General features: G+C 36.7%; 1 protein-coding gene across 1 annotated transcript in view; it reads left to right on the forward strand.

The window, feature by feature from the left end:
- Coq8 (ubiquinone biosynthesis protein COQ8, mitochondrial) overlaps positions 1-16,730 on the forward strand; it is a 76,114-nt gene that overhangs the window by 45,938 nt on the left and 13,446 nt on the right. The window lies entirely within an intron of this gene.

Here is a 16,730-nt window from a genome sequence, read left to right on the forward strand (position 1 = left end):
ACGCTGCAGAACTTGGCGATTGTGGATACGGAGTAACAGATTACTGATGAATTATTCTCTTGAACCAATGCTTTCTGTTGGCCATAAGAAAGGATAGGGAAGTTTTTTAATGGCATTTTTCGGAATTTTATGCGTGTTGGTCACTGGATATAATGGAAATAGGGAGCACATAGAACTCGGAGGGAATATACATTTGCATTGACTCATTTGAAATCTCTTATACATGACGTGCTAACAATCGATTGAGAGCTAAAGAACTATATTACTCACAGGTAAAAATCCATTTGAAACTATTTAAAAATGTAGCAATTATGACCGTACAAGCAGGACTTTGACTGACCTTTCTAACTATTACCTTTATGTGTTAAAGTATCAGTTGTTTTGTATTTTCTGTTTGTTCTTACAATCGCTAAATTTGTAGTATACAATTTTGCTTTTGTACACGAAACGATAGAAGCTTTTAATCCTCTACCGCTATTAATAATAAGGATCATTTGCTCACCAACATTCACTTACTATCCGCCATGCCAGGTTAGTAGTCTGTAGATCCACTTTTGAATGTCTAGAAACATCAAATATTGTAATAAAATATCTGGTCAATGTGACAACTCCGCAACGTTTATCCCCAAACAAACTACGAGTATCAGGTAAAGGACTTCCACTTTATAACATTCAAGAACCAACACACATGCGTATAGGTAAATCAGTTTATTAAATGTTTTATAATTATTGAATGCCATGTATCGGGTTGAAATTAGTCTTCACTCAATACCGTCCCACTTTATCCGTCAGAAATTGGTTTTCTTTAGTTGTTTAACCCAGTCGTTAAACACGCTTACCTTTGATTCTCGTGTTCTCAAATTCAGTCAAGGATGTTATAATATAGATGATGTGCCCATAGCTATCTTTCTCCCCGAAACTCAGTGAAGCCGAAAAACAAGCGAGCATCGCTAAACCTGATTGGCTCCTCTCTCTTCCGCTATTAATGTTGGCTCAAACGTTAGGGTCTTGGTATGTGAACATGTAGTGTTTATTGTGGTTATTTTTATTTAAATCTTCGTTTTAACGTCCAAAATGGTTACATGATTCAAGATGAGCTCGGGCTCACTAATCTTAATCAAACTCGTGCTCACTTCCTTCAGATTGCCTCAGGTTCATTACCTTCAGTGGAGATCACACTTTATGCTTTCCTTGAGCCTGATGCTTACTGAGGCTCATATCCTCAAATGAGGCTCGCATTCACTAGCCTCCTTGCAACTCACACTCCGTGTACGCGCTTACTTGGGCTCAGGCTCAGTAATCTCAATTGGATTCGTGCGCACTTGTGCTCAGGCTTATTTTCCTCAACTAGGCTCGAGCTCACTACCAACAGTGAGGCTTACACTCATTTGGGCTTGGGTTCATTATCTTCAGTGGGACTCGCGCTCATTACTCTCGTTGAGGCTTGCTCTTATTCAGGGTCGTGCTCACATCATTCAATGAGGCTCGCATTCAGTAACCTTACAGCTCGCGCTTACTAATTTCTTTCGGACACATGCTTACTTGGGTTTGGGCTCACTACACTCGGTGAAGCTTGGGCTCTATGACCGACCTTTGTGGGTTTATCGTAAATAAGACTATATATTATCTCTCTCTCTTTTTGTTTCACTTGATCCAGACTTTGGTTTCGTGACTTCCAGCGCCCACAAAAGGTCATCATAAACCATACAAGCAGTCGCCGTCTCCACCGACCGCTGGAAAGATATCGGGGGAGAGAAGAGTGCTTGCCGTAAAGATTAATGAATAAAGCAAATAATTTATAAACTGTTACAACGCCCTGTAAAGCTACAAGCGATTACGGCTAAGAATTAAACGTGAGATTAAAATTGCGAGTACTATGTATTATGATTAAACAAACAATATACAATAAGTAAACTACAAGCAAATTATATATTTAACAACCTGAGCGCTCAGAAACAATTACTTTGCCTTTAACTTTTATTTTCTTAAAATCATTTACTTAAATCAGGTGGCCTTCTCGATTTATAAGAGTTACTCTTTCTCAGTTTTACTTACAGTTCGTGCTGGCGGCAAAAAATTGAGCAAGGGATAATTTATATAACACTCGCGCTTCTCTACGCACCGCACAAGGAGAGTGGGGATTAAGTCAGTCGCAGTTTCCTCTTCTGGGCTATCCTCTTCACAGAAATCTGGTTAACAAATCCAATCTAGTAGTTCATGTGTCACACGAAAGAAACCAACAGCTAAGCTGCTCACTACAGGGCTATCGTTTAGGCGTGCCTTAAAACGTTGTTTATGCAGAAATTCAACAACTCAATTGTCTTAAAAGTGACTCACTAGCGTTTCTTCCTTCGTTCGGCCGCCAAACGTTCAATCACAAACAAATAAATTCAGGTACAAGGCCCGTTTCGTAATTATATAACACTCCAAAACTAAACTTGTGTCGACGAGCTGGGTACGAGCCCGCGGAAAAGCCTACTCTACGTGCAGAACGCACGATAGGTGCGAGGGCACCCCTGCCTAGCCGAGTCTCTTCAATAGACTGATTTGCTTTTTCGCCAACCTCTTGTGTTGCTTCTCCAAAGGGAAAATCCCGGTTTTGACTTGAAACGCAACCAGCTGATGCAATGGCTAAACTTAGGGATGAGACTTCTTGCTGGAATGTTCTGTGAAGCGATTTTTCTTTCTTTTTAGCCATAAAAGGACTGCTGGGCGATTTGATCGAAGTTAGTTGCACACACACACATTCAAATATATATGTATATGCTTGGGAAGAGAGAGAGTTCTTGGAAAATTTCCATACGAGGCCTGTTCATTAATTTGGAAGTTTACACTGCATAGACTCTCTCTCTTCTCTTGATTAACACAATTAATGAGCGCCAAAAAATCCGTAACAACTCTATCCATAACCATTTTTTTTTTTAAAAATCTTACAACCTAAGAATATATCACCGACCCGAAGCTCATTTTTCCGAATTTAATAGGATATTGGGAAAGACAGATTTAATTTCGAACTTTATCAACCAACCCTCATATATGAAAGGAATAATCTCGAAGCTTTCTTCACCAGTTTGGTATTTTGTACATTTGTGTTGGTAGGCTTCACTTCGATTTTTACGGCCATATATGGTCGAGGAACAAGGACTATTCACGTGATGATAACTTGCTTAGTGAGTGTTCCTTTGAGTCTGATTTTCGGGACAATCACTTCTCACCTACGCATTTCCATAACTAAAAGCTTATTGGACAATAATTCTGGTCCGGACGTTAGAAGTGAAAATCGGGATTTTCCCGGTTGGCCATATACAAGCCTTGGTTTGCTAACTAGGACGCTCAGTGTGTGTTTGGTACGCGCGTATGCTTGCCTCTTCGAAGAGCACCCACAAAGGCGAGTGGGGTGCATTACTTTTCAAGAGTAATATACCGGAGTGCTCCCGGGGAAGGGTCGAGCTTTGCGTACGGAAGTGTAATATTTGTAAGTGAAAGTTAAATTTTTTGTAATTCATCGCCAGTTACATTCTACGCATCCGTAGAGAATACATATTTCAATAGTGTATAGAGATCTTAAGCGAAGTGATTCATATATAGTACGTGCTAACACTTCCGTGTTTGTTTGTGATCTCAATTTTTCATAATGGACTTTTGAGTTCGAACCATCGAGTAACAGGAACTAATAGCACCAGCTAAGACGATCGCTTACCCTTGTCAGTGGGAAACGAAATCGGGACCTCGAAATTAACCTACGCAGCTCCAAGCTTCTCCTGGCCTTAGCCCAAAAACCTTCTGTGGATTTGTTGTCTAGTGGATTCAACTCCAGGACCCGAGTGATATCTGCTGACCGGTTTAAGATTGACTGTGAGTAAGTGAAACATTAATTCATTAACATTTAAATAGCCACCTCTTCGCCAAAGGAAATCAAATAGGATTAAAAAATAAAAGGTTAAAACGATCAAAGAATTACAAACAAAAGTTGCTTGCAATCTTTTAGTGTCATTTTAATTGTATATTTCATATTCAGTAATAATATATTTTTGCACAGTTTAACCAGGTTTTGTGATTTATATTGTAAGGTAATTCTCGTTCGTTCATATTTGTGCTAAACTTAATCACTTACACATATTTCTATATAACGGTACTTATGTTTTGTTGACCCCTGCACCCAGCTTCGGTTTCGATAAGGTATAAGTACGGATGTGATCGTGATCTGCCGTAGTAAAGCTGGGATGAATGCAAATGAATTTTTGGGTTTATAGGATTTTAAAAACGCGATAATAGCTCACTATCATCAATGGGGCTCGAGCTCAGTTTCGTCAGTGGGGCTTACACTCATTTCGATTGGGGCTCATTACCTTCAGCGGGGCTCACTTTCACTATTCACGTTGAGGATCGCTCTTATTTGGGCTCAGGCTCACATCCCTCAATGAGGTTGACACTCACTAGCCACTAATTTCTTCCAGATACGTGTTCACCTGAGTTCGGACATTCGACCCTCAGTTGAGCAAGCGCTCATTCAGACTAACTAATCTCAACTGTATTCGCGCTCGAGCTTACTACATTCGATTGGTTTTACTGTCGGGCTCACTTCCGATTGTTTGTTTAATTTTCAAAAAATAGTCCTAAAATATTGAAATTTTTAACTGTTTACGTTGACGCATCAAAGATGGCAGAGTACGTGTAGCGGAGCTGTGACGTATGATTTCATGATTTAGCAGTATGAACATAACCTCTATTTTATAACATCCTTGAATTCAGTGCCCAGTGAGGGCTCAGAACTTTTGGTTGATAGATTGATACTAGGTTAGCGTTTCTTTTCAGCACAGAGGCTATATAAGACATATACTGCTTAAAGTAGAATCGGAACACTGCGTGAGTTTTTGTCTGATGCAAGTACCCTCAATAGGGATCCAATTCGAGACCACGTGCCTTTCCCACTTGGCTGCGAGAGGCACTAGAGTTTTCAATGTTAACTCAGCATCATATGGGAATGGCGGAGCAACCTGAGTAAGGGATTAAGAATTCTGGTGTAGAAACCTAGGAAAAGTTGTGCTGGAAGTAGATGCGCAATCACTTTTTACAGAGCTTAACGTACGCCACCTGACGAGGCAAGAGCGCTTCATCAACGTAGTGCAAGGTGTCAAATTCTCTCGGCACGATCATGAAAAGGAAACTATAATTTACTAAAGCATGAATATGCCTAAATTCCTGCTTCAAACTTTAAATTTCCTGTACTTGCACGTTATTTAACATTACAAGTAATGAATTCAATTATCTTAATCTTTTTATTTATTTATTTATTTTTTTCTAAATTGTCCTATGTTCGTTCCCCTCAAAAACGTAGGTTTCCTATCTCAGCAACAACAAATATTAAGCACCTCGCGCTCTAAAACATTCTTATGTCTTCAGGATCGTCAGTATTATCAAGCCTGTCGTAACTGCGAAAACCACAACAATCATAGGTATAGGTGCTAATGGAGGTACATAAGAAACTCCTTGCGCAGTTCACGCATTAGTATTAAACGTTTAGAGTTAATGCAATGCAACGCAGCGTTACTAGATAGCACAATGTAAGGGCGCTGTTCATATCAGAAGGTTATGACTGTTAAGTTTTAAAACTGTTGAATGCAGTTCATATCACTTAAAAGTATATTTATCGCTAAAATAATGTGGTGGTTCTGCAGCTCCTAATGTACGACCAGGGCCGTGCTGGGATACTAATGAGGGCGGTGGACAAGTCTACTAAAAGGGCGCCGATACAAACGGGAATATATACTTTGAAAGAAAGTATGGATGTCTTTCTATATCAAAATCACCACCAAATTTAGTATTAACGTAAATAGCTAATTTGTGGAAACCTTGAATAGAAATCCTCTTTACTAGAGAAAAAAATTTTTAGTTCCTCTAATAACATTTCTGTCAAATAAAAAGAAGCTAAATGTATCAACAATTTAATATAGTTCTATGGCCTATGAACAGAAGGAGGTTCAGTGCCGCGTTTACAAAAGCTCTCCATTGATTTCTGTCCTTAGCCTACTGGACCCAGTTTCTACGTTATATTTCAATCTCTGCGAGAACCATTTTAATATTGTCCTCCCAATCTGCGCCTCGGTCTTCCTAATTTTTGTTTTCCTATTTGGATCTCCAGTTAGAATTTTGAAAGCGTTTCTAATTTCTTCCATTCTGGCTACATAACATGACTATTTGGGCCTCCTAGACTTGATGACCCTAACAATGGTTTTGTAAACGCTATAAAATTATGCAGTTTCTCGTTATGAAATTTTTGCCATTCCCCATTCCCGTTTCTCTTGGAGTTCTAATATTGGTTTAAGAATCTTGTTTTCAAATACTTTCAGTCTGCGGTTTTCCCTCAGATTCAGTGACCATGTTTCGCAACCATAAAGCACAACAGGCATGATTATCGTTTTATATTTTAAGCTACAAATTCCTCTACAGAATTCGCGACAACAAAAGATTTTTAACTGAATAATAACACGAAATCCCTGCTTTCAGTTGACATCAAATTTTTATAGTGATTATGGTTTTGGTCTGTTAATAATGATTCTAGATATTTGAAAGTATCCACTTTGTCGAAAGAAAATATTATTTGGTATTTTAACGCATCCATAAAATTCAGTATTACAATCCCGACAAACTTTCATTTATTTAGTTTTCTCTCCATTTATTTTTAAGCCCATATCTCTGCAAGCGTTAAGTAAGGTTTCTGCATTCCTTTCTATTGTTCTATCATCCTCTATTAAATTTACATCATCAGCCACAACCTGATAAATACAATTCAGCTCTAGGACCAGATTCCAGTCTTTGATTTTCCTTATAGTGTTCTCCAGAACAAAGTTAAATAATAATGGCGACAACGCATCTCCTTCTTTCAGGCCATTCTCAACGTGAAAGCTCGTGAACAAGAATTTCTCTACTCGAACCTTACTTTGGGATTTATTTAAACATATCTTAATTAATCTACCTTTTTCGGTATTACAAATTCTGTAAGCATGTTGTATATACAATGTTTCCCTCCTACCCTAGTCTAAAGTCAATAATTGATGTGCCAGAATATTGTATTCCCATTTCTTTTTCAAGTATTAGTTGAATAGTAAATATCTGGTCGATAGTTGATCGATTTTACCTACATCCGCTCTGATAATCTCCAATAATTTCATCTACGTATGGAGGCAATCTTTCTAATAGAATGTTTAAGAGGATTTATTGGATGTTGACGGAAGAGAAATGCCTCAATAATTATTAAATCAGTTTTGTTGCTTTTCTTCTGAACTAGAATAATGATTGCTTCTTTTCACTATTGTGGTAATTCCTCCTTGTTCCAGATAAGGAGAATCACTTTGTGTATCTTGTTCTACAATTTTCCCCCTCCAGCTAAAATTAAGTCAACCAGAATTTCGTCTATACCCGGAGACGTGTTTTTTAATTTTTTAAATAGCGATTTCTATTTCTGTCTGGTAAGGTTCTGGAATATACGGTTATGCTGTATGCATTCCACTTTCTCCACGCACATTAGTTTTTGGCTATGTGTTACGCAAATCGTCAATGAAGTCTTTCTATCTATTTAAGATGCTATCCTGATCAGTGAGAACTGTTCCTTTAGCTTTATTTAAAATATAGGCACGAAATTGATAGCCTTTCTTAAGTCCGTTAATGCATTTATACATGTCCCGAATGTTTTTATTTTTACTATTATCTTCAAGTTAATTAATTTTAGCTTTCAAAAATCGCGTTTCTTTGTTCTAAAAGTTTTGGAAGTTTTCCTCCAGATGACAGTGAAATTTTATGTTGTTTTTTCGTTCGGATTTTGTAGCCAACGCTGTTTCTTCTGTTTTCTCTTCTCTGCTACTTTAGTGCATTCCTGGTTGAAATATGCTTTGTTCCTACGGTACGTATTTCTGCGTGTCTCAATATTTCTTTTGCTGAAATCTTAATGTTATCTCTAATTTCAACCAAGTATCCTGAACACTAGTGCTCTCCGAACCTTATAAAACCGAGAGTCTATTCGACACTTCAATCTGGTTCCCCTCTCATCTGACTCTCCTCTGTTTTCAGATATTGAATATTTCCTTTGTTCAACGATAGTCTCTCTCTTATTACACTGCTCTACAATGATTTTGCTGTTTGGAAACTCTTAAGGTTTTCTGAATGTTTTTGACCTGAGAAATCCAAAAATGTAGTTAGTTTTGCCCTATGACATACAGTTTTCTTAAAATAGAGGGAGAGGAGAGGAAAATAACCGTATAAATGTATATTTCGGAAGAAGTACTGATTGTAATTACAAATATAAAAAGATACTTTCGATGCCATAGCCTTCTGATTATCTTTGAATTTGTAATAAAAGACGTGCAGTTACTTATTCTGCTAACATGGAAAAAGTATGTACTGTATCTGGTAGTACTGAATAATACCACAACGCGTTACAGGTTGGGAACGCAATAACAGCGTTGTGTAAGCTGTGATTGCGAGAACTATAATGCAGAGGAATGTTTTTTCATTGATTCCAACAAGAGAAGTTTGAACGGTCTGCTTCTTCACAACAGCAATCAACAACCCTCTCTATGCTCATTATTCATTCTGTGCATTTAAAGGAGACTTACGAAATATGGAAATGTTTTTAAAAACAATAAAATACGAGGATCATCAGTGGTTATTGTGCGGCGATCTGAAGGTGATATGTACGCTTCTTGAACAGCAGTAAGGGTGCAACAAATATCCATGCCATATTTTGCGAATGGAACAGCAGAGAACGCGATAAACACTGGACTGAAATTGGTTGGCCTGTCAGGGAAAGCCGCAATATAGGAAGTAAAAATGTGAAAAACATCTGCCTCGTAGACCCTTCACAAGTCATATTATCACCTTGCATATTAAATTACGCCTAATGAAACAATTTGTCAAAGGTCTAAATAAAGATGGGTAGTGCTTTCAGTGTCTAATGACAAAATTTCCAGAACTTTCAAGTGCTAAGTTAAAAGAAGGAATATTCATCGGTCCTCAGATCAGAAAGTCTCAGATCAGTCAGACTTTGAACATTGTATTATAAGTGTTGAAAAGTAAGCATGAAGTGCATTCAGGAACGTGTGTCATAATTTTCTCGGGAACAACAGAGACGAAAATTACAAGTACATTGTGTCTAATATGCTCCAGAAGTTTAGAAGATTAGGGTATAAAATGAGTCGTAAGATTTATTTTCTGTATTAACATTTAGACAGCTTTCCTTCTAACTTCGGTGATTAAAGTGAAGAACACTTTCCTTCTAACTTCGGTGATTAAAGTGAAGAATACTTTCCTTCTAACTTCGGTGATTAAAGTGAAGAACATTATGAAAGATTTCACCAGGACATCAAAGTAATTGAATTCCACTATCAGGGACGTAGGAGAACAACAATGTTGGCGGATTACTGTTGGAGGTTAGTACGTGAAGATTCACGAACTACTCACAAAAGGAAGTCTAGTTTTAGGAGCTTCCAAGTGAAGAAACAGAGACAAAAATGAGATAAGTTGTTTATTAATGACCTTCAGCGACATGAATACGCTAGTTGTCGCCTGGGGCAAGAACGCGCCTTAGTGCCTCCTTATCAACCAAACAGAAACGCTCCCCCCAAATATTTGCCAATTTGAGCCTTCCCAATCCAGCGCCCGGGGCACAAGCCCCGTTTGCCCCCTAGTTACGTCACTGATGACCTTAATTATTTGAATATCGATGTTCAGATTAGTTCTGACGCAAAATAATGTTCCTTTGTTATAAATATATAGTCATAATGTTACTCTATATTATCAGCGTTGCTGTGTAAATAGCACAATTTACGCAATCATGTTTTCCGATTTGTGAAAAAACCTGACGTGATGGGGGAAAACTAATTTCATTTGCGTAATTAGCAACCTCAAATTATATAAAATCAGGTGTCAAATCAAAAACAGCTTTCAAAAAGTTTAATTTCGTCGGGCAGTGTTTTCATAATCAACTCGAACATAAGGTGTGCTAGACTGTTTTCTTCTATCTACTAAAACGTGATCGATTTGATTATGTGTTTTCCCGTCTGGTGAGGTCCATGTATAATTATGAACGTTGCGACGTGGGAATTTTGTAATCATCACCATAAGGTTTCTGGATTTGCAGAGTTCACGAGTCTAACGCCGTTGTCACAATCTTCCTTACGCAGACATTTATTCCCTATAATCGGTTTGAAAATACCCTCTCGTCCTACCTTTGCATTGAAACCGCCTAACAGAATTTTCATATGGTATTGCAGGAGATGATCAAATACCCGTTGTAATCTTTCGTAAGAAACTTTTCTTATTGTCATCCTTATTTTCTGCTGGGGTATGTACACTTAAAACAATAATATTACACCACCGACCCTTAAGAGAATTAAAAGAAAATCTATCATTAACAAATTCAACCCATGTAATTGCTGATATTACGTATTTGTTTGTGAACGAAAAGTCCTTATCCTAATTGGTAAATTTTAATTCGTTCCCCGTAAAAGAACGTATAATTTCCCGACTTGAATCCTCAATTTCCTTCTCATCTAACTTCCTGATATCCCACTAGGTCCATCTTCTATTTCTAAACTCATTCGTTACACATTTTAACGCGCATGCCCTATAGAGACTTCTTATCTTCCATGTTCCAATTCTCATGTCGATTTTCCTTTGCTGAGTTCGTGCCAAGTTATCAGTTCTGATCCGAGGATTCTGCGAATATATCTGAACAAGCCTCTTTTTATATATATATATATATATATATATATATATATATATATATACAGGATGAGTTGTTAGCCGCACACCAAATCCTCGAGCTGGAGGATCACCCCTTGTCTGTCCGCGACTGCTTATTCAGTATATTCGCAGCTAACCTTTATATCCCAGAGGCCTTCTCCTCGATCCACAACCTGAGGACGTGCCGTGCCGTGGTGACAGGAAGACCACATTTTACGGAAATTAATATACCTATATTTTAGAATTATAATAGATACTGATTATCCAAACATTGATTTAAAAAAACACACAGGAACAATCAATATGCTCAGATATATGGATGTACATTAAGACTGTGAAAGTTTCGATGCCGTAAAAATCGTAAATCAGAGACTAGTGTCAGTGTAGTATTTCATGAATGCATCGTACGTTTGACTATCCGAACTATACTTGATGTATTACTTTGTTTCGTTTTATAGCTACATACCGTTATAATATTTTTGTAAGTAATTATACTCTTTACCTGTTCTGCCAATAACTACTGTATGAATTTATAATACAAAACTGAAATACAGAAGAATATTTTTTAAATGAGATATTTCGCATGGTATCCCATGTAAAGGGCGCCTTGTATTCTTCACAGCTTCTTTATTAACAATCACGATTCGAATTTATTATACAAAACTGGCACACAGGATAACTAAAACCACTTATCTATAATGTGATGTTTCGTAGGGCGCCTTATGTAGAAGGCGCACTGTACCTTTCACGGATTATTTAACAATAGTAACTGTATGTATTTATGTACAGAACTATGGTATACAGAAGAGTAAATAAAATCGTTCATCTTTGGTGTGGACTCGCAAGGGCGCCTAATGTAAAGGGCGCACTGGACCTTTCACGGGTTCTTTACCAATAAAACTGTAAGAATTTTTATTACCAAATCTTGAACTTTTATTTATACTGTGATATTTCAGAGGGCGCACCGGGACGCGTCCCGGTGTCCCGGTGGGCCAGCACGGGCCTGTGTACGACCCGCGCCTGATGAGTATAAAACTACTAAACTCTGCAGATGGATGAAGGATATGTGACATATAAGTGAATGGCAATGAATTAAGCAACTCTTATCTCTAATTTTTTCTTATCACCAACAAAACCCTTTCAGTTAATATTTCGAGTAAACTCATGTACTCATCACCAGGACAAAACTAAATGAAATCTTTGAGTTTTACGTCCCACGGTTATGCCGGTGAGGCTAAAGGGGACGGTGATGATGAGTAATGAATGAAATGGTGGAATGAAGAAAGTGGGAGGAAACGGGAGAACCCCGAGAAAACCCACGCACACGGTGTTTGTCCACCACAAAGTTCAGGACAAAAGTAATAGGTTAAAATAAACAAAGGTAGGAATCTTATATGAATACATAAAACCAACTACAGTTAAGAAATGAAAGTGTCATAGAATTCCTGCAATTTATTTGGCATGGCGTCTGTGGAGTCTACAGACAGACAGTGGAAGACTACTTTGTCAGTTCAATTCTTGTTAATTTTACGTGTGCCTGTTAGCAGGGCCTAAAATTCAACGAAATCACAGCTCCACACTGGTAAACATTTTATATAGTATAGAAAAACTAGTTTAGTCAGCATTTGTTTTGACATATAATCAGTGTTCTGTCCAATATATCATGTTTACCTGCGATCAAAACATTATTATTATTATTATTATTATTATTATTATTATTATTATTATTATTATTATTATTATTATTATTATTATTATTATTATTATTATTAGAATTAGTATTATTATTAGAATTAGTATTATTATTAGAATTAGTATTAGTATTAGTATTATTATGTAGGAAAATTTTGGCATATTTAATTGTATTAAACCATAAAATACAGGAAACAAACTGGTAAGAAAAATAGTCACACTGGAAGAAAAAAGTTACTTTTTCTTACATAAAAATTTCACTGTCATTTTTCCGTGATCATGACGCTGTCTCAGTCTGTTTTCTGCCGAGGCAAATACACCGTTATACCAGGGCTGTTCCTTTAACTTCCTACCAACTTCAAAACGCCTTTCCTTTCTGGCCAGCCATTTCATAACAGCAGGGGTTGGGCTAAAATCTTCCAACGGACTCATATTTACATTAACGTGAAGGTAATTTTTCACAGTAGTGGGAGCGAAAGGGAGTCTGTTATCAATTTTTAATATGTTGTAGTCACTTATAAGTCTTTCAAAATCGGAAGAAAATGGTTTCGAAGCAACAACTCGGGCTAGACTTGTTGACAGAGCACGAAATGACTGATTTCACAGATTTTCATGAGAAGGCTTTCAGCGTCCAGACCTTTCAACACACTGCACGATGATGCCTCTCTATATTGCATTGCGAACTGCAAAAGACCTGTATCAGGACAAATAACTTTGTGGCGACTTAGGAATGGGTTTTCAGATTGTACAATATACTGTTTGCGATTGTATATTGTACAGTCAAAAATTCAGATTTTTAACTGTTTATCATATATATTTTAGTAATTTTGCACTTATTGTGTTTTTGCACTCACATTGACATATGTTGTTTCTAGCCTGTAAAAACACATTAAGTGGCATTTCTTGAAGTAAAACCATTAAAAAACACGTAACAATATTTAACAACACTTGTAAACTCAACATGGGCCTATAATTTTGAAAAAAAAAAATGAAATATATAAAATAGGTTCATAATAGCAATACGGAGGGTCTAAATCTTTGAGTTTTACGTCCCACGTTTATGCCGGTTAGGCTAAAGGAGACGGTGATTATGAGAAATGAATGAAATGGTGGAATGAAGAAAGTGGTAGGAAACGGGAAAACCCCGAGAAAACCCACGCACACAGTGTTTGTCCACCACAAAGTTCACTTGGCGGGAGGAGGGTTTGAACCCGAGATCCCATGCACCAGAGGTGAACGCTCTACCACTGAGCCACCGCGGCCCCCACAGTCTACAGCATTCTACTTACTCCCCATTATCACTGTAGCATACACAAAACGATGGAAAGTAATGACGAAGAAACAGAAACAGATGTTACGTTTCTTATATTAGTAGGCGTACCTATTTTCAGGGATCCCTCCTCGTGGGGCGTCGTTTTCCGCACTTAACATCGCCGGGACGCCGCCCCGCACCTTACCCGCACTTAAAATTTGCGCGTTAATTCGTGAAAAGAATAAAAATACTCCGAGTTGGTGAAGTACTTCTCCACTGACAAGACCATGTACTCTTTTCCCCAACATGCCCAACTTGGATCAAATTTACTGCGTTATAGGTTACAACCTTCTGTACCTGTTCATACTGCTAACTGTGAGCGCGATTTCTCGAAACCGGGTAATATTTAGTCAGTAGTGAGTGCCCACACTAAGAAATTCCTGGAGAGATCCCTGTATAATTTTACTGAGGCTTTGAATTTCAATGTTCCATATAAACATAAATAGACCTAATGTCCAACGCCCAGCAACATGGAAAATTGAATACCCTATGCTGCTTGTAGGCACAAAGTACCGGAAAATCAACTACTGTAGATGAGAACCATGTGTCAGGTGTCGTGTCTGCAGGCATAAAGACGAGGAACATTGGCTTACTTTTTGTTTCTTTATTTCCTTCCTCTGTTCCATTTTCGTTATTGTTTCTAAAGTAATGAAATTACTTTACCTAAGAGAACAATGCATCGTCACCAAACAGCTAACACTGATCTATAGACAAAAGAATTAACCCGGGCCGGCTAGCGAGATTTTTTCCCCATGCAACTTACGAACGGATATATCCTGTGTTATGACTGCTTGTTGAGAGTCTACGGTGCTTTGGCTAAATTTTTGGCGGTTGTATGTTATCTCTGGTAGTACATATTTCTATAACGGATTCAAAGAATCGTGTAATTTTTATCTACAAAACAACATACTTCGTTATATTGGAAAAGTGTAATGTCCTATTGAAACAACAGATAAACGTGCAGTTAGTTGCATATTTTAAAACTGTATGAATGCAACCGAAAACGTTTGAAAACTAAATATAGTTAAAAAGTTCCTTCACCTCAGAATTGGCAATGGTTTTTCCTGCCATTTAGGAGACATCTATACGTATTAACTCTGGCTTAATGTCATATACTGGCAGTTATATGGAATCGAGTAACCCATTGCATAATAAATGTATTGAATCAGTAAGACTTAGTTTGACACATTAAACGCGTTTAAATATACAATTCGAAAAAAGTAAGGTACTCACATTAATACCACTCCACACTTTAAGAATTATAGTCCCACACTCCTTTCCTACAGTTCCACAAAGTGTGGAGTACTCCACTCAATTTTAGGCTCTGCCTGTTAGAATCCTCTATTTTAACTTTCGGTTTTCTTCCCCTGAGGATGAACACAGACGTTTGTATATCATAAAATAATTAATTGACAGTGCTTTCATAGTGCATGGAAGCAATAGATATAAGTTTTTTTTTTTCTTTCTTCCGTTCTTTAGAGTATAATTAACTTCTGGGCATATATCACGAATATGGAAAATGCAGTAGCTAATACGAGGGATTATTATGGCTCATAGATAGAAAAATAGAGCTCAGATTGAGTTTGAACCGTAGTTTTTCGTGGTTTTACGATAGTAAGCATTTTGTACGTAGGCTTTCATGATTCATGTTTTCTGCAGCTTACTATTCCTGTTATTTTTTTCTCACTTTTAATTCTATAATTGCTATATAAAACTTGTACTTTCAAGCTTTCAGTTCTTGCATGGCGCCTTGGTCGCCGATAAAAAAGCAAGAATATCACTTATTACTGTATTTTATTTGTTTCAACTCGCTATTCCTACCCAAGAAATGTATTTCAACAATCCAATCTCAAATGTCCATGTATGGACATTATGTTGTGTTACTCCTGCAATTAATTTTTATTTTCGTTTTTGAATTATTTTGAAAGACTTTGGTATACAAATTCATTAGTACTTAACATTTTAAGTTATTTATAAAATTTTATACTATTCATTTTTGATAATTGGAAAAAGGCTGAGTTAGTAATTAACTCGAAAACCCTTTTTAAGGTTATTGATTAGATTGCTTCTTCAAGCGGTTTATATTATAATAAGTTTGTAATTAATTACATATATATCGACGTTGTCGTTTTAATAATTGACATTTGTCATTTTATTATCTGCTTTTATCTTCTGAAAGTCGAATTAAAGCCCTTTGAATTCTATATGTGTTCACACTCAGATAAATTTTTTTAGCGGCGTTCGTCTTAGCGTCATCAAATAGAGTACTTCGAGGGTTAGTGTGTCAAAGTTGTTATCTTGCTATGTACATAAGATTACCTACTTTGTAATGAAGCAATATAAAAACAAAAACAAAATTTTGACTACATAATTTTTGTATTTTTTTTCTTTGACTGGAATTTATGCTATGTCTATAGTCTCCAAATTCTAAATAGAGCGAAAATAAACGAAAACTGAGGACCAATTTTAATCACATCAGGATCAAATAGGTTAACATGAAAAACCATAAAATGTTGCTTTGTACTGAAAAATTCTGTTTTTGCTTGTTTTCTGAATTCTTAAACATGTCCTTTGCTTCTGTTCTAATATTACAACTATTGTACACATACGTACGTACACTCATGTCCAAAATGATTGTCGCACATCTATAACTGTTTTCTTGTAAGAATACAATTTGATAATGATTTTGCAGGGTACTTTTAATACTGATACTATGTGTATAATCGGGAAATGTATATTGTGGTAAATTTCATAGGAAAAGAATTATAAATACGAAAATTAGAGTGAGTAAAACAAATAGTCCTAAATGAACAAGAAAGTTTTATTTTCGTTTTATTGTTCTTATTTACTGCTCTGTTGACATGAAATTTTCCACATACATGTCTTTGCCGATTATACACATACTAACATTACAAGAAGTACCGGGCGAACATATTTATAGATATGCGACAATAATTTTGGACATGAGTGTACATTGGTCTCTTTG

The sequence above is a fragment of the Thermobia domestica genome, chromosome 9 (assembly GCF_964235325.1).
Source record: "Thermobia domestica chromosome 9, izTheDome1.hap1.1, whole genome shotgun sequence".
Taxonomy (NCBI): domain Eukaryota; kingdom Metazoa; phylum Arthropoda; class Insecta; order Zygentoma; family Lepismatidae; genus Thermobia; species Thermobia domestica.